Raw genomic sequence first — 19,763 nt, 5'->3', positions numbered from 1 at the left:
GATACCAGATTCAGCATTTTACAGGCAGACCATTCCACATCCAGCATCTGGCAGGTAGTCAATTCTAAATGCGACATCTCGCTGGCAGACCAGTCCACATCTGGCATCTATCAGGCAGACTAGTCAATATGTGGCATCAAGTGGGTGGACAATGCCACATCTGGCATCTGGCAGGCCGACCACTCCACATCCTGCATCTGGGAAGAAAAAAACCATTCTACATCTGGCATCTGGCAGCAAACCATTCCCCATCCTGCAACTGGCAGGTGGTCTATTCCACTCCAGCATCAGCCAGGCAGACCATTCCATATCCAGCATCTGGCAGAGGACTATTCCACAATCTGCAACTGACAAGCATACCATTTCACATCTGGCACGAATTTCATTCCACATCCGGCATCCGTCCAGAAGATCATTCTACATCCGGCATCTCGCCGCTGTACCATTACACCTCCGGCATCTGGTACAAAGTCCATTCCACATCCGGATTCTCACAGAAGGACCATTCCACCTCCGGCATCTGGCAGGTGGAACATTCCACATTTGGCGACTCGCAGGTGGACAATTATACCTCCGACATCTTGCAGGTGGACAATTACACATCTAGCATCTGGCACGAATTATATTGTACATCCACATTCTCACATGAGGACCATCTGGCAGATGTACAATTCCAAATCCGGAATGTGTCAGAGGAACATTCCACATCCAGCGTCTTCCAGATGGACAATTCCACATCTGGCATCTGTTAGGCAGAGCAGTCCATGTCCAGCAAATGGCAGGAAGGTGATACCAGATTCAGCATCTTACTGGCAGACCATTCCACATCTAGCATCTGGCAGGTAGTCAATTCTAAATCCGGCATCTCACTGGCAGACCAGTCCAAATATGGCATCTGGCAGGCCAACCACTCCACATTCAGTATCTGGCAGGAGTACCATTCCACATCTGGCATTTGGCAGAAAACAAATCGACATCCGGCGATTGACAGTATAAATTTGTTATGTGAGTGAGTTCCACAGTGTAACCGTGTTATGTGAGTCAGTTCCACAGTGTAATCGTGTTATGTGAGTCAGTTCCACAGTGTAAACGTCATGTGAGAGAGTTTCACAGTACAATTTTGTTTACTTAGTGTAAGACATATTCCAAACTATATGTTAGTGTGTCCCACAGAATAAACTTGTTGTGTGAGTAATTTAGACAGTGTGACCTTATTATGTGAGTGATTCCCACCATGTAAACTTTTATTTGTCTGAGTTTCACTGTGTCACCTTGTAATTTTGCAAAATTCGATATTATTTGTTCGTGAGTTCCTCAGTGCAGCTTTTTTAGGTGAGTGAGTTCCACAGTGTAAACGTCATGTGAGAGAGATGCACAGTATAATTTTGTTTACTTTGTGAAACCCATATTCTCAACTATATGTTAGTGTGTCCCACAGTGTCAAATTGTTCTGTAATTTACACAGTGTGACCTTGTTATGCGAGTGAATCCCACCGTTTGACCTTGTTATATGAGAGAGTTTGAAAGTGTGATGTTGTTATGGAAGTGAATTCCACAGTGTCAACCTGTCTAGTTAGTTAGCCTCAGAGTGTAACATTGGTAGAGAGTGAGTTTGACTGTGTGACATTGTTATGTGTGAGATTCCCACAGTGTAAACTTGTTATTTTTTGGCAGTTTCCGCAAAGCAGGACGTCAAGCGCTGAAGAGCTGGCTCTGAATGGGCAACTAAAGCGGCATCATCTGCAAAGAGTAGTTCACGGACAAGTTTCTCTTGTGTCTTGGTGTGAGCTTGCAGGCGCCTCAGATTGAAGAGACTGCCATCCGTGCGGTACCGGATGTAAACAGCGTCTTCATTGTTGGGGTCTTTCATGGCTTGGTTCAGCATCATGCTGAAGAAGATTGAAAAGAGGGTTGGTGCCAGAACACAGCCTTGCTTCACGCCATTGTTAATGGAGAAGGCCTGGAAGTCAGCCTGAAGAAAACTGAGGTCCTCCATCAGCCAGCTCCCCACCATGACTACCAGCCCCCCCACATCTCCATCGGGCACACAAAACTCAAAACGGTCAACCAGTTTACCTATCTCGGCTGCACCATTTCATCAGATGCAAGGATCGACAATGAGATAGACAACAGACTCGCCAAGGCAAATAGCGCCTTTGGAAGACTACACAAAAGAGTCTGGAAAAACAACCAACTGAAAAACCTCACAAAGATAAGCGTATACAGAGCCGTTGTCATACCCACACTCCTGTTCGGCTCCGAATCATGGGTCCTCTACCGGCACCACCTACGGCTCCTAGAACGCTTCCACCAGCGTTGTCTCCGCTCCATCCTCAACATCCATTGGAGCGCTCACACCCCTAACGTCGAGGTACTCGAGATGGCAGAGGTCGACAGCATCGAGTCCACGCTGCTGAAGATCCAGCTGCGCTGGATGGGTCACGTCTCCAGAATGGAGGACCATCGCCTTCCCAAGATCGTATTATATGGCGAGCTCTCCACTGGCCACCGTGACAGAGGTGCACCAAAGAAAAGGTACAAGGACTGCCTAAAGAAATCTCTTGGTGCCTGCCACATTGACCACCGCCAGTGGGCTGATAACGCCTCAAACCGTGCATCTTGGCGCCTCACAGTTTGGCGGGCAGCAGCCTCCTTTGAAGAAGACCGCAGAGCCCACCTCACTGACAAAAGGCAAAGGAGGAAAAACCCAACACCCAACCCCAACCAACCAATTTTCCCTTGCAACCGCTGCAATCGTGTCTGCCTGTCCCGCATCGGACTGGTCAGCCACAAACGAGCCTGCAGCTGACGTGGACTTTTTACCCCCTCCATAAATCTTCGTCCGCGAAGCCAAGCCAAAGAAAGAAACTTGTTATGTGGGTGAGTTTCACAGTGTAACCTTGTAATTTTGCTAAATTCGATATTGAACATGTTATGTTAGTGAGTTCCTCAATGAAACATGTTTAGGTGAGTGTGTTCCACAGTGTATCCGTGTTATTTTGGAGAGTTCCACAGTATAATTTTGGGTACTTAGGGCATTCCATATTGTAAACTTTATGTTAGTGAGTCCCACAGTGTAAATTTGTTATGTGAGTCATTTTCACAGTGTGACCTTATTATGTGAGTCCCACAAATTGACCTTATTATGTGAGAAATTCCCACAGAGTAAACTTGTAATGTCAGTGAGTTTGAAAGTGTGACATTGTTATGGAAGAGATTTCCACAGTGTCAACCTTTCTACTTAGTGAGTCTCAGGGTGTAACATTGGTATGGAGTGCGTTCGACAGTGTGACATTTTATGTGTGAGATTCCCAAGGTGTAAATTTGTTATGTGGGTGAGTTTCACAGTGTAACCTTGTAATTTTGCTAAATTCAGTTTTGAAAATGTTATGTTAGTGAGTTCCTCAGTGCAACTTTTTTAGGTGAGTGTGTTCCACAGTGTGAGTGAGTCTCACCATTTGACCTTGTAATGTCAGTGAGTTTGAAAGTGTGACATTGTTATGGAAGTGAATTCCACAGTGTCAACCTGTCTAGTTAGTGGGCCTCAGAGTGTAACATTGGTATAGAGTGAGTTTGACAGTGTGACATTGTTATGTGTGAGAGTCCCACCGTGTAAACTTGTTATGTGTCTGAGTTTCACAGTGTTACCTTTTAATTTCGCTAAATTCGATATTGAAAATGTGATGTTAGTCAGTTCCTCAGTGTAACCTTTTTAGGTGAGTGAGGCCACAGTATAACCTTGTTATGTGAGTCAGTTCAACAGTGTAAACTTGTCATGTGAGAGAGTTTCACAGTCCAATTTTGTTCACTTAGGGAATCCCATATTGTAAACTTCATGTAAGTGAGTCCCACAGTGTTAACTTGATTTGTGAATCATTTACACAGTGTGACCTTATTGTGAGTGATTCCCACCATGTAAACTTGTTATGTGTCTGAGTTTCACAGTGTAACCTTGTAATTTTGCTAAATTCGATATTGAAAAAGTTATGTAAGTGAGTTCCTCAGTGCAACCTTTTTAGGTGAGTGAGTCCCACACTTTAAATTCACCGCTGTACCATTTCACATCTGGCATCTGGCACGAATTCCATTCCACATCTGGTATCTGTCCAGAAGATCATTCTACTCTGGCATCTCGCCGCTGTACCATTACACATCCAGCATCTGTATAGAAGTCCATTCCACATCCGGATTCCTCACAGAAGGAACATTCCACCTCCGGCATCTGGCAGGTGAACCATTCCACATCTGGAATCTGGCTGGCAGACCATTCCACATTTGGGCTTTTGCAGGTGGACAATTAAACCTCCGGGATATGGCAAGCATACAATTCCACATCTGGCATCTGGCACGAATTATATTGTACATCCAGAGTCTCACATGAGGAACATTCCACCTCCGGCATCTGGCAGATGTACCATTCAACATCCGGAATGTGTCAGAGGAACATTCCACATCCAGCATCTTCCAGGTGGACAATTCCACATCCATCATCTGTTAGGCTGAGCAGTCCAATTCCAGCAAATGGCAGGAAGATGATCCCAGATTCAGCATTTTACAGGCAGACCATTCCACATCCAGCATCTGGCAGGTAGTCAATTCCAAATGCGACATCTCGCTGGCAGACCAGTCCACATCTGGCGTCTATCAGGCAGACTAGTCAATATCTGGCATCAAGTGGGTGGACAATGCCACATCTGGCATCTGGCAGGCCGACCACTCCACATCCTGCATCTGGGAAGAAAAAAACCATTCTACATCTGGTATCTGGCAGCAAACCATTCCCCATCCTGCAACTGGCAGGTGGTCTATTCCACTCCAGCATCAGCCAGGCAGACCATTCCATATCCAGCATCTGGCAGAGGACCATTCCACATCCTGCAACTGACAAGCATACCATTTCACATCTGGCACGAATTTCATTCCACATCCGGCATCCGTCCAGAAGATCATTCTACATCCGGCATCTCGCCGCTGTACCATTACACCTCCGGCATCTGGTACAAAGTCCATTCCACATCCGGATTCTCACAGAAGGACAATTCCACCTCCGGCATCTGGCAGGTGGAACATTCCACATTTGGCGACTCGCAGGTGGACAATTATACCTCCGACATCTTGCAGGTGGACAATTACACATCTAGCATCTGGCACGAATTATATTGTACATCCACATTCTCACATGAGGACCATCGGGCAGATGTACAATTCCAAATCCGGAATGTGTCAGAGGAACATTCCACATCCAGCGTCTTCCAGATGGACAATTCCACATCTGGCATCTGTTAGGCAGAGCAGTCCATGTCCAGCAAATGGCAGGAAGGTGATACCAGATTCAGCATCTTACTGGCAGACCATTCCACATCTAGCATCTGGCAGGTAGTCAATTCTAAATCCGGCATCTCACTGGCAGACCAGTCCAAATATGGCATCTGGCAGGTCAACCACTCCACATTCAGTATCTGGCAGGAGTACCATTCCACATCTGGCATTTGGCAGCAAACAAATCGACATCCGGCGATTGACAGTATAAATTTGTTATGTGAGTGAGTTCCACAGTGTAACCGTGTTATGTGAGTCAGTTCCACAGTGTAATCGTGTTAAGTGAGTCAGTTCCACAGTGTAAACGTCATGTGAGAGAGTTTCACAGTACAATTTTGTTTACTTAGTGTAAGCCATATTCCAAACTATATGTTAGTGTGTCCCACAGAATAAACTTGTTGTGTGAGTAATTTAGACAGTGTGACCTTATTATGTGAGTGATTCCCACCATGTAAACTTTTATTTGTCTGAGTTTCACTGTGTCACCTTGTAATTTTGAAAAATTCGATATTATTTGTTCGTGAGTTCCTCAGTGCAACTTTTTTAGGTGAGTGAGTTCCACAGTGTAAACGTCATGTGAGAGAGATGCACAGTATAATTTTGTTTACTTTGTGAAACCCATATTCTCAACTATATGTTAGTGTGTCCCACAGTGTCAAATTGTTCTGTAATTTACACAGTGTGACCTTGTTATGCGAGTGAATCCCACCGTTTGACCTTGTTATATGAGAGAGTTTGAAAGTGTGATGTTGTTATGGAAGTGAATTCCACAGTGTCAACCTGTCTAGTTAGTGGGCCTCAGAGTGTAACATTGGTATAGAGTGAGTTTGACAGTGTGACATTGTTATGTGTGAGAGTCCCACCGTGTAAACTTGTTATGTGTCTGAGTTTCACAGTGTTACCTTTTAATTTCGCTAAATTCGATATTGAAAATGTGATGTTAGTCAGTTCCTCAGTGTAACCTTTTTAGGTGAGTGAGGCCACAGTATAACCTTGTTATGTGTGTCAGTTCCACAGTGTAAACTTGTCATGTGAGAGAGTTTCACAGTCCAATTTTGTTCACTTAGGGAATCCCATATTGTAAACTTCATGTAAGTGAGTCGTACAGTGTTAACTTGTTATGTGTCTGAGTTTCACAGTGTAACCTTGTAATTTTGCTAAATTCGATATTGAAAAAGTTATGTAAGTGAGTTCCTCAGTGCAACCTTTTTAGGTGAGTGAGTCCCACACTTTAAATTCACCGCTGTACCATTTCACATCTGGCATCTGGCACGAATTCCATTCCACATCTGGTATCTGTCCAGAAGATCATTCTACTCTGGCATCTCGCCGCTGTACCATTACACATCCAGCATCTGTATAGAAGTCCATTCCACATCCGGATTACTCACAGAAGGAACATTCCACCTCCGGCATCTGGCAGGTGAACCATTCCACATCTGGAATCTGGCTGGCAGACCATTCCACATTTGGGCTTTTGCAGGTGGACAATTAAACCTCCGGGATATGGCAAGCATACAATTCCACATCTGGCATCTGGCACGAATTATATTGTACATCCAGAGTCTCACATGAGGAACATTCCACCTCCGGCATCTGGCAGATGTACCATTCAACATCCGGAATGTGTCAGAGGAACATTCCACATCCAGCATCTTCCAGGTGGACAATTCCACATCCATCATCTGTTAGGCTGAGCAGTCCAATTCCAGCAAATGGCAGGAAGATGATCCCAGATTCAGCATTTTACAGGCAGAGCATTCCACATCCAGCATCTGGCAGGTAGTCAATTCCAAATGCGACATCTCGCTGGCAGACCAGTCCACATCTGGCGTCTATCAGGCAGACTAGTCAATATCTGGCATCAAGTGGGTGGACAATGCCACATCTGGCATCTGGCAGGCCGACCACTCCACATCCTGCATCTGGGAAGAAAAAAAACATTCTACATCTGGCACCTGGCAGCAAACCATTCCCCATCCTGCAACTGGCAGGTGGTCTATTCCACTCCAGCATCATCCAGGCAGACCATTCCATATCCAGCATCTGGTAGAGGACCATTCCACATCTTGCAACTGACAAGCATACCATTTCACATCTGGCACGATTTCATTCCACATCCGGCATCCGTCCAGAAGATCATTCTACATCCGGAATCTCGCCGCTGTACCATTACACGTCCGGCATCTGGTACAAAGTCCATTCCACATCAGGATTCTCACAGAAGGGCCATTCCACCTCCGGCATCTGGCTGGTGGAACATTCCACATCTGGCGACTCGCAGGTGGACATTTATACCTCCGACATCTTGCAGGTGGACAATTCCACATCTAGCATCTGGCACGAATTATATTGTACATCCACATTCTCACATGAGGACCATCTGGCAGATGTACCATTCCAAATCTGGAATGTGTCAGAGGAACATTCCACATCCAGCGTCTTCCAGATGGACAATTCCACATCTGGCATCTGTTAGGCAGAGCAGTCCATGTCCAGCAAATGGCAGGAAGATGATACCAGATTCAGCATCTTACTGGCAGACCATTCCACATCTAGCATCTGGCAGGTAGTCAATTCTAAATCCGGCATCTCACTGGCAGACCAGTCCAAATCTGGCATCTGGCAGGCCAACCACTCCACATTCAGTATCTGGCAAGAGTACCATTCCACATCTGGAATTTGGCAGCAAACAAATCCACATCCGACGATTGACAGTATAAATTTGTTTTGTGAGTGAGTTCCACAGTGTAACCGTGTTATGTGAGTCAGTCCCACAGTGTAAACGTCATGTGAGAGAGTTTCACAGTACAATTTTGTTTACTTAGTGTAACCTATATTCCAAACTATATGTTAGTGTGTCCCACAGAGTAAACTTGTTGTGTGAGTAATTTAGACAGTGTGACCTTATTATGTGAGAAATTCACACAGAGTAAACTTGTAATGTCAGTGAGTTTGAAAGTGTGACATTGTTATGGAAGAGATTTCCACAGTGTCAACCTTTCTACTTAGTGAGTCTCAGGGTGTAACATTGGTATGGAGTGCGTTCGACAGTGTGACATTTTATGTGTGAGATTCCCAAGGTGTAAATTTGTTATGTGGGTGAGTTTCACAGTGTAACCTAATAATTTTGCTAAATTCAGTTTTGAAAATGTTATGTTAGTGAGTTCCTCAGTGCAACTTTTTTAGGTGAGTGTGTTCCACAGTGCGAGTGAGTCTCACCATTTGACCTTGTAATGTCAGTGAGTTAGAAAGTTTAACATTGTTATGGAAGTGAATTCCACAGTGTCAACCTGTCTAGTTAGTGAGCCTCAGAGTGTAACATTGGAGAGAGTGAGTTTGACTGTGTGACATTGTTATGTGTGAGAGTCCCACCGTGTAAACTTGTTTTGTGTCTGAGTTTCACAGTGTTACCTTTTAATTTCGCTAAATTCGATATTGAAAATGTGATGTTAGTCAGTTCCTCAGTGTAACCTTTTTAGGTGAGTGAGGCCACAGAATATCCTTGTTATGTGAGTCAGTTCCACAGTGTAAACTTGTCATGTGAGAGAGTTTCACAGTCCAATATTGTTCACTTAGGGAATCCCATATTGTAAACTTCATGTAAGTGAGCCCCACAGTGTTAACTTGATTTGTGAATCATTTACACAGTGTGACCTTATTGTGAGTGATTCCCACCATGTAAACTTGTTATGTGTCTGAGTTTCACAGTGTAACCTTTTAATTTTGCTAAATTCGACATTGAAAATGTGATGTTAGTGAGTTCCTCAGTGCACCTTTTTTAGGTGAGTGTGTTCCACAGTGTGAGTGTGTCCCACCATTTGACCTTGTTATATGAGAGAGTTTCAAAGTGTGACGATGTTATGGAAGTGAATTCCACAGTGTCAACCTGTCTAGTTAGTGAGCCTCAGAGTGTAACATTGGTAGAGAGTGAGTTTGACTGTGTGACATTGTTATGTGTGAGATTCCCACAGTGTAAACTTGTTATGTGGGTGAGTTTCACAGTCTAACCTTGTAATTTTGCTAAATTCGATATTGAAAATGTTATGTTAGTGAGTTCCTCAATGAAACATGTTTAGGTGAGTGTGTTCCACAGTGTAACCGTGTTATTTTGGAGAGTTCCACAGTATAATTTTGGGTACTTAGGGCATCCCATATTGTAAACTTTATGTTAGTGAGTCCCACAGTGTAAATTTGTCATGTGAGTAATTTTCACAGTGTGACCTTATTATGTGAGTCCCACAAATTGACCTTATTATGTGAGAAATTCCCACAGAGTAAACTTGTAATGTCAGTGAGTTTGAAAGTGTGACATTGTTATGGAAGAGATTTCCACAGTGTCAACCTTTCTACTTAGTGGGTCTCAGGGTGTAACATTGGTATGGAGTGCGTTCGACAGTGTGACATTTTATGTGTGAGATTCCCAAGGTGTAAATTTGTTATGTGGGTGAGTTTCACAGTGTAACCTTGTAATTTAGCTAAATTCAGTTTTGAAAATGTTGTTTGTGAGTTCCTCAGTGCAACTTTTTTAGGTGAGTGTGTTCCACAGTGTGAGTGAGTCTCACCATTTGACCTTGTAATGTCAGTGAGTTAGAAAGTTTAACATTGTTATGGAAGTGAATTCCACAGTGTCAACCTGTCTAGTTAGTGGGCCTCAGAGTGTAACATTGGTATAGAGTGAGTTTGACAATGTGACATTGTTATGTGTGAGAGTCCCACCGTGTAAACTTGTTTTGTGTCTGAGTTTCACAGTGTAACCTTGTAATTTCGCTAAATTCGATATTGAAAATGTGATGTTAGTGAGTTCCTCAGTGCAACCTTTTTAGGTGAGTCAGCTCCACAGTGTAACCGTGTTATGTGAGTCTGTTCCACAGTGTAAATTTGTCATGTGAGAGAGTTGCACAGTATAATTTTGTTCACTTAGTGAATCCCATATTGTAAACTTCATGTTAGTGACTCCCACAGTGTAAACTTGTTTTGTGAATAATTTACACAGTGCGGCCTTGTAATTTCACTAAATTCTATATTGAAAATGTTATGTTAGTGAGTCCAACAGTGTGACCTTATTATCTGAGTGAGTTTCAAAGTGTGACATCATTATGGAAGAGAATTCCTCAGATTCAACCTGGCTAGTTAGTGAGTCTCACAGTGTAATATTGGTATGTCAGAGAATTCGACAGTGTGACGTTATGTGTTTGATTCCCACTGTTTAAACTTTTTATGTGATTGATTCCCACAGTGTAAATTTTTTATGTGAGAGAGTTCCACAGTGTAAGCTTGTTATCTGAGTCAGTTTCACGGTGTAACATTGTTATTTGAGGGATTCCCACAGTGTTCTCATGTTCTGTGAGTGAGTCGCACAGTTTGACCTGGTTATGTCAGTGAGTTCGACATTGAAAATGTAAAGTGAGTGATTTTCACAGTGTGGACTGGTTCTGTGAGTGAGTTCCACATTCAAACCATGTTATGTCAGTGAGTCCCACAGTGAAAACTGGTGAATTGATTGAGGACCAGAGTGTGAGCTTGTTATGTTGGTGACTTTCACAGTGTGACCTTGCTATTTGAGTTAGTTCCACAGTGTGATATTGATGTGCTAGTGAGTTCCACATTGCAAACCTATTATATGAGAGATTCCCACAGTTTAATTTTCTTATTGAGGGGGATTACACAACTTAACTTTGTTATTTGAATGAGTTCCACAGAAGGAACGTGATGTAATTTTTACCCACCGTCCTACCTTGTTATGTGAGTGAGTCCCACATTCTGACCTTGTTATATCACTGGGTTCGACATTGAAAATGTTTTGTTAGTGAGTTCCACAGTGTAACCTTGTTACGTGAGTGAGTTCCATTGTATAATCATGTTTTCTTTGTAAATCCCATATTGTACATTTTATGTTACTGAGTCCCACAGTGTAAGCTTGTTATGTGAGTAATTTTATCAGTGTGACCTGGAGATGTGATATTGTACTTTGAATTCAGCTTCAGATTTAGTAATAAAGTTTTGTATAAACTAAAGTGCTCTCAGTGTGTGTGTCTGTTTTCTTTCAGAAGCTCAAACATTGTGACCAATCTAAAACGAACAAAGTGAGAGGTACTACTTTACCCATTGCCGAGAGCACTTCAGGATGCCGGATGTGGAATAGTCCATCTGCAAGATGCTGGATGTGGAATGGTCCGCCTGCCATATACCGGATGTGGAAAGGACCACCTGCCAGATGCTGGATGTGAAATGGTCAAACTGCCAGATGCTGGATGTGGAATGGTCTGCCTGCCAGATGCCAGATGTAGAATGGTCTTATGGCCAGATGCCAGGTTTGGAAAGTTCCGCCTGCCAGATGCCTTAAATGGAATAGTCCTCCTGCCAGATGCTGGATGTGGAATGGTCCGCCTGCCAGATGCCAGATGTGGAATGATCTTCTGGTCAAATGCCAGATTTGGAAAGGACCTCCTGCCAGATGGCATGTGGAAGTCCTCCTGCCAGATGCCACATGTGGAATATTCCGCATGCCAGTTGCTGGATGTGGATTGGTCCACCAGACAGATGCCGGAGGTGGAATGGTCTTCCTGCCACATGCCAGATGTTGAATGGTCCGCCTACCAGATGCCAGATGTAGAATGGACCGCCTGAGGGATGCCAGATGTGTAATGGTCTGGTCCGCCTCCCAGTTGCTAGATGTGGAATGATGGACCTGACTGATGAAAGATATGGAATGGTCTGCCTGGCTGATGCTGGAGTGGAATAGACCACGTTGCCAGATGAGGAATAGTTTGCTGGAGTGGAATAGACCACAGTTGCCGGATGAGGAATGGTTTGCTGTCAGATGCCAGATGTGGAATGGTGTTTTTCCTAGATGCAGGATGTGGAGTGTTCTCTGGCCAGATGCCAGATGTGGCATTGTCCACCCACTTGAGGTCAGATATTGACTAGTCTACCTGACAGATGCCAGATGTGCAATGGTCTACCTGTGAGACGCCGGATTTGGAATGGACCACTTGTCAGATGCCGGATGCAGAATGGTCTGCATGTCAGATGTCAAATGTCATATCAGCTTCCTGCCATTTGCTGGATATGGAAACGTCCACTTGCCAGTTGCCAGATGTGTAATGGTTCACCGGCCATATGCCAAATGTAGAATTATCTTCTGGACAGATGCTGGATGTGGAATGGAATTCATGCCAGATGCCAGATGTGGAATGGTCTGCGTGGCTGATGCTGGTGTGGAATAGTCCACCTGCCAGATGCTGGAGGTTGAATGGTCATCCTGACAAATTGCAAATGTGGAATGGTCCGCCTAGAAGGTGCCAGATATGGTATTGTCCTCCTGCCATATGTGGAATGGTTCACTTGACAGATGCCAGATGTGAAATAGTCCACCTGCCAGATGCTGGATGGTGAATGGTCAACAGATACCAGATATGGAATGATCCATCTGAAAAATGCCTGATGTGAAATGGTATGCCTGCCAGATGCTGAATGTATAATGGTACTCCTGCCAGATGCTGGATGTGGAATGAGCCACCTGGCTGACGCTGTAGTGGAATAGTCCATCTGCCAGATGCCTGAGGTTGAATGGTCATCGTGCCAGATGCCAGATGTGGAATTGTCTGCCTACCAGATTTCAGATGTGAAATTGTCCACTTGCCAGATATCAGAGGTGGAATTGTCCTCCTGCCAGATGACAGATGTGGAATGTCCTGCCTGGCTGATGTTAATGTGGAATAGTCCACCTGCCAGATGCAGAGGTGGAATGGTCATCCTGACAAATTGCAGATGGAATGGTCCACCTACCAGATGCCAGATATGGTATGGTCCTACTGCCAGATGTGAAATTGTCCAATTAACAGATGCCAGATGTGAAATGGTCCACCTGCCAAACACTGGATATTGAATGGTCGACAGATGCCAGATATGGAATGGTCTGCCTGAAAAATGCCTGATGTGAAATTGTCTGCCTGCCAGATGCCGATTGTAGAATGGTACTCCTGTAGAATGCCAGATGTGGATTGGATTGGTCCAGCTTTCAATTGCCAGATGTGGATTGGTTTCCTGCCAAATGCCAGATGTGGAATGGTATACCTGCCAGATGCTGAATGTGGAGCAGTTGGCCTGCCAGATGCCAGATTTGGACTGGTCTGCCAACGAGATGCCGGATTTAGAATTGACTACCTGCCAGATGCCGGATGTGGAATGGTCTGCCTGTCAGATGCTGGATGTGGAATGTTCCTCTGCCAGATTCCGGATGTGGAATGGTACACCTGCCAAATGTTGGAGGTGGAATGGTCCTCATGTGAGAATCCGGATGTGGAATGGACTTCGTGCCAGTTTCTGGATGTGGAATGGACTGCTAGCAACTTACAGAATGTGGAATGGTCCTTTGCCAGATGCTGGATGTGGAATGTTCTGCCTGTCAGATTCATGATGTGGAATGGCCTTCCTGGAAAATGTCCGATATGGAATGGTCCATCTGACATATGCTGGATGAGGAATAGTCTGCCTGCCAGAAGCAAGAAGGAGAATGGTCTTCCTAGTTGCTGGATCTGGAATGGTTCTTCTTCCATATGTCGGATTTCCAATGGTCCACCTGCCAGATGCCGGATGTAGAATGGTCTTCCTGCCAGATGCAGTGACTCCAATTTGACAGTTAGGAGATGGTTTAACAGTGATGTACTGTAAACTGAAGCAGATATTATGATATCAGGTACACAGTGTTGAGAGGGTTTAACAGTGATGTACAATAAACTGTGCCAAATACAGTAACACGGGTCTCATAGTGGGGAGAAAGATTAACGGTGATGTTCAGTAGAGTTAGACAGATCCTGTGACAAAGGTTTCACAGTGTTGAGAAGTTTAAATAGTGACGTACGATAAACTTTGGTGGATATGGTGACCGAGTTTAAAGTGGAGAGATGGTTTAATGGTGATATATGGTAGACTCAGGCATATTTTGTGACACTGTGTTCACAGTAGTGAAATGGTTAAAAAGTGATGTACGATAAACTGTGTCAGATACTGTAACACCAGGTTCACAGTAAGGAGAAGGTTTAATGGTGATGTACGGCAGACTGAGGCAGAGACCGTTACACTGGGTTCACAGTTTGGAGAAAGTTTACAGTTTTGTACAATAAACTGTGGCAGAAACTCTGACAAGAGGTTTCCAGTTGTCATAAGGTTTAATGGTGCTGTAAGATAAACTGTGACAGATACTGAGACACCAAGTTCACAGATGTGAGAATGGTTGACTGAGGCAGGTACTCAGACACTGGGCTCACAGTAGTGAGAAGGTTTAACGGTGATGCATGGCAGACATAGGCAAATAATGTTACACCGGGTTCACAGTGGGCAGAAGGTTTAACGGTGATATACGGAAGAATGAGGAAGATACTGTGAGACAGGGTTCACAGCAGCAGTGAGAAGGTTTAACAGTGATGTCCAATATAATGCAGCAAATACTGTGACACTGGATTCACATTTGAGAGATAAAACAACAGTGATGTATGGAAGACTGAGGCAGATACTGTGACACCAGTTACACAGTGGGGAGAATGTTTAATGAGGATGTACGGTACACTTTGACAGATACTGTTCACACCAGGTACACAGTAGTGAGTAGGTTTAACAGTGATGTATGATAAATTATGGCAGATGCAGAGACACCAGGTTCACAGTGAGGAGAAGGTTTTATGATGTTTGTTAGAGTGAGACAGATACTGTGACATTGAGTTCACAGTGGTGGAAGATTTAACAGTACGATAAACAGTCCCAGGTTCTGTGACACCTGATAACCATTTGTTAGTGGATTTAAGAGTGTAGGATTATGTGTAGCAGATATTTTGACAGAAGGTTCAAAGGGGAAAGAGGTTTAATGGCGATGTACGATAATCTGTGGCAGATAGAGAGACAATGGGTTTACAGTGGGGAGAAGGATGAACAGTGATATATGATAAACTGTGGCAATACTGTGACATGATGTTCACAATATTATGAAGTTTTAATGGTGATGTATAATAAACTCTGGCATATACTATGACCCCGGTTTCACAGTGGGGAGAAGGTTCAACATTGATGTACAATAAACTACGTCAGATACTGTGACACTGGGTTCACAGTAATGAGAATGTTTAACAGTGATACACGATAAACAGTTCCAGATATTATGACACCGGGTTCACTGTGGGGAGATGGTTTAATGGTGATGTATGGCAGACTGAGACAGATATTATAAACTCCATGAGATACTGTGACACCGGGGTCACTGTGGGGAGTGGTTTAATGGTGATGAACAGAAGACAGAGGCAGATACTGTGAAACCGGATTCACAATGGGGAGAAGGTCAATCATTGCTGGACAATAAACTGTGCAAGATACTTTGACCCTAGGTTCACAGTGCGAGAAGCTGTCACAGTAATGAACGATGAACTGTGTCAAATACTGTGACCCCAGGTTCACAGTGGGGAGAAAGTTTAATGGTGATGTACGGTAAATTGAGATGGATACTGTGACACTAGTTGAATAGAGGGAATGAGTTTAAACAGTGATGAACGATAAACTGTGTCAAATATTGTGACACTGGGTTCACATCCGTCATACGGTTGAACAGTAATGTACGATAAACTGTGTTTGATACTGTGACACCAAGTTCACAATGGGGAGAATGTTAATGGGAATGTAGGTAGATGGAGACCGATACTGTGACACAGATTTCAGAGTATGGAGTAGATATAACAGTGATGTACAATAAACAGCGGGAGATACCGCATTCACAGTGGGGGAGAAGGTTAATGGGGATGGATGGTACATTAAGGGAGATACTGTGGCACCAGGTTCACAGTGGGGAGAAGGTTTAACGTGATGTACGGTAGACTGAGGTAGATACTATGACACAAGGCTCATTGTATTGTTAATTTCTCTTCATTACAACATCTAATTTATATGCTCCATTTTTTTTGTGGCAACTTCCAAACTTTCCATAAAGTTAAATTCCAATCAGATTTTGTTCATTTAAATAGGTCACCATTAAAAGCCCAAATCATTTGGTCTCTAAAGTACGCCTCACAAAATTAAATTCTTTACTTGGGTTTGGTTGCAACAGCTCTTCAGTTTGCTTCATTATTTTTTCAGTCCCTCGTTTTGTGTTTTCTTTTTTGCCTGTGCAGCTTCACCAAATGGGCATCCAACTCTGTCTTCTCAGCTTGACCCAACGTCTCCTCTGTAAACTTAAGCAAAGCAAGGAGACCAAAGTTAAAATTTTCACATTTGCATTTTCAAAAACAAAAATGGCGCTGTGCCTTGCAGTTTCACATCATAACCCCACTTGCTAAACTTGCAAGCAAATGCAAGACATCCAACAGCTGGAAATTTGCAATAGAACTGGTTGGTTAAAGCAAAGATTCCACCCAGTCACCCCATTAAAGGCCTCCAAGTTAACAACAGATAGCAACCTGAAAGTTAAACACAAAGATCTGTATCAGGAAGATTAACGGGCTTTTAAAAAAAAATCATATCCACTCATAAAAGAAAACTCATAAGGGAACACCGGGCTCTTGTTGAACAATTCCTGTTGTATTCCTCAAAATGGTTTGAATCTTGATTTCAAGCAGAGTCATTTGGTGAGATTGTTGGTCCAGAACAAACCCTGCCCACACACTCCCTTAAATACCTGCAAAGTCCTGGCTCAGCTCTGCTCCATGCTAAAGCTATCAGAGCTTTTCTGAAGAGATATCAGAATTCAGATGCAGATACGACGAGTCAGAAACACCCTAATACTTCCCTGAACAACACACCTCTCTCTGAAAACCAGCAAGAACCTTCCTGAACTGTAATGTTTTTTTTACCTTTCGAGCACCAAAGCCTGGTGAATTTTATATATGTTAAATTCTGTGCACAGTGTAAGAATGGCCTGCAACCAGTGAACTTGGAGGAATGAGAAGTGAGATTGGACTGTGAACCAAAGAACTTTTCTGAACTTACACACACATTACACACACGTGCACTTAGAATTAGAAGGGGGGTAAGTTAAGTAAAGTAATTTAAAGTAGTAAAACAGTCATAAGTTGAAGTGTAATTCCATATTCATGTTTAAAGATAATTAAAATCAATGGCGAATCTGTCTGCCTCACAGCAGGAAAAAAGCAATTTTGTGTGATAAAACACTTTTTAATTACATGACAGTAAATAGAGAGAGAGGTTCAAGTTTCAAACTATTACAAACTCCAGTCACCAGAGCTACCTGGATTATACCTCTTCCGACTTTATTTTTTTGCAAGGACACCACATTGTATATTGATATGTTTTTGAAAGAGATTATTGTAGGAGTCGTGGAGGCCACAAACAAACACAAACACTTCACAAAACAGCTCTTATTTAAAATGCAAGAGCTTTGCTGATAGAGAGTCATTCAGGCGCCAAGAGCCTTTGCAAAGACAAAACAAGGAGACTGCTTTGCTAAAGAATTTCAAAAGCAGGTGTAAATGGATTATTGATTTTAAATCAACTGATGAATGGACTCAGAAGTTTGGGTCCGGTGCAGTAATCTGGCTGGTTGCAGTTTGCTGTTCTAAGAAGGTCATGTGCTTTTGCAAGCAGAGAGGAGAGACCAAATATGCTTTTTCTAATAGAGAGATGGCAAGCTGAAGACGGTTTGTGAGTTCTCAGTTCAGCCTGTTGAAAAACTTTTAATCCAAACTATAGGAAATGGCTGGCCTGAGTGTTTCACCTGAAATAAGGAAAACAAAAGGAACTCTATGGTGACCTGCAGAAGAGGTGATCATTTGGAAAACCGTGACGGGTTTCATTGACAAGACCCCAAAGTGGCTGATCAGAGGGAATCAGTTTTTGTGTGTCCAATGAGCAAGAAATCCCTCTCTGAAACCAACAAGAGCCTTCCTGGAGGGGTAACCATTCACTTTTAAGCACCAGAGCTTGGTGCAAATTCATAAATGTTGAATTCTGTGCACAGTATAAGAATTGATAGACACCAGTGAACATGGAGTTGTGTCAAAGAACTTTATGCACATTAAATACACCTGCACTGAGAATTAGAACGGGGCAATGTAAGGCTGTTAAGTTAATAGTGATAAGTTAAAGTTTGATCCTGTTTTTTTGTTTAAAGAAAATTAAAAATGACGTTTGTTTAAGTATCCTTTGTCTTGGTGATTTTCTATTGCTGCTAGGTTTTGGGTCCTCTGGGCCTGCAAAAGTCCCAAGGAAGTTTTCCACTCCAGAACACCCAAAATGTCTTATTTCTTCAATAAATGCAGATTCCCCCATAAAGCCTGCACCCATATCTCCAATTCTCTTTCTGCCCTTGCCCCACCTCCTTTCTGGCAGAATAAGGACAGAATCCTCAGATTTCTCGCTTACCACCCATCAGCTGCCACATCTGACACATTATCCTTGAACACTTCCAACTTCAGCACCATTCTCTAACCTGCTACATCTAACCCACTCCACTCAGATCCTCTTTTCACAGGGGCACGTCTTTCTGTGACTCCCTCGACAGCACTTCCCTCTCCCTTGACAGCACTTCCCTCTCCACCCACCACCACCTGACGCACTCCCCTTTGGAATTGCAGAAATTTCCAAACTTGTCCCTCCATTTCCTGCCACCTCCATCCAAGGCCACAATCAGACCTTCCAGGTGAGGCACTGTTTCACATGCACCCCATCCAACCTAATCTACTACATTTGGTCGACTCAGTTGACCTCGATATCACCAAGACCAAATACAGACTGGGTAGCCATTTTGCTAAACACCTGTGCTCTGTGGATCTAACCTTGAGCTTCCTGTGGCCTACCATATCATTTCTCAAACCCTTCCAGCAACATGTCTGTTGGCCCCATCCTTTGGCAGGCTGAGGGCACACAAACTTAAAGAAAACATATTATATTCCTCCTGGGCAGCCTTAAACTCTATAGCATGAATACGAATGTTTCTAATTTTAACCAATCACTCACCTCTGTCTGATTTCAGTTTCCATCTCTTGATCTACTGCCCATTTGAATAAAATTACTAATTTAAGGTAAAAGAGTTGACAGTGGTGTTTTCCCCATATAGCTTGCCATTGAACAACTGGCAAAATTAAGTTGCGCTTGTTGCAAAATGAATGGTGTTATTGTTCAAAATCTCCCTGAGATTGAAAGTATTCTTGTACTGAATAGACATCTGGGCCAAATGGCTATTTAAGGACATTCTGTACCTGATTGTACATCCTGAAGTACAATGAGTAATTCTCTCCACTAAAGATTGTTACATCTATACAGAACATGTATTAATACACAAAACAATCACACCTCCTTATTGGTCAGGAAGCGCCTAAACCACACAAGGAGACTGAGGAGGTCAAGGCCAACGGCTCTCATCCTGAGATTTTACAGGAGCGCAGTTGAGTCTCCTGTCTGGCTGCATCATTGGATGGTCTAGTAGCTGTAAAGCATCAGACAGG

General features: G+C 43.4%; 1 long non-coding RNA gene across 1 annotated transcript in view; it reads right to left on the bottom strand.

Moving 5' to 3' along the window:
- Window positions 1-16,232: 16,232 nt before the first annotated feature.
- LOC138750479 (uncharacterized) overlaps window positions 16,233-19,763 on the bottom strand; it is a 477,239-nt gene continuing 473,708 nt past the window's right edge. Inside the window, exon 3 of the long non-coding RNA XR_011349355.1 lies at window positions 16,233-16,535. This is a non-coding gene — a long non-coding RNA (uncharacterized lncRNA). The remainder of the gene's footprint in view (window positions 16,536-19,763) is intronic.

Source organism: Narcine bancroftii, unplaced genomic scaffold, assembly GCF_036971445.1.
Source record: "Narcine bancroftii isolate sNarBan1 unplaced genomic scaffold, sNarBan1.hap1 Scaffold_153, whole genome shotgun sequence".
NCBI lineage: Eukaryota > Metazoa > Chordata > Chondrichthyes > Torpediniformes > Narcinidae > Narcine > Narcine bancroftii.
Note: the sequence above shows the minus strand (reverse complement) of the source record. Positions and strands in the feature narration are given on the sequence as shown.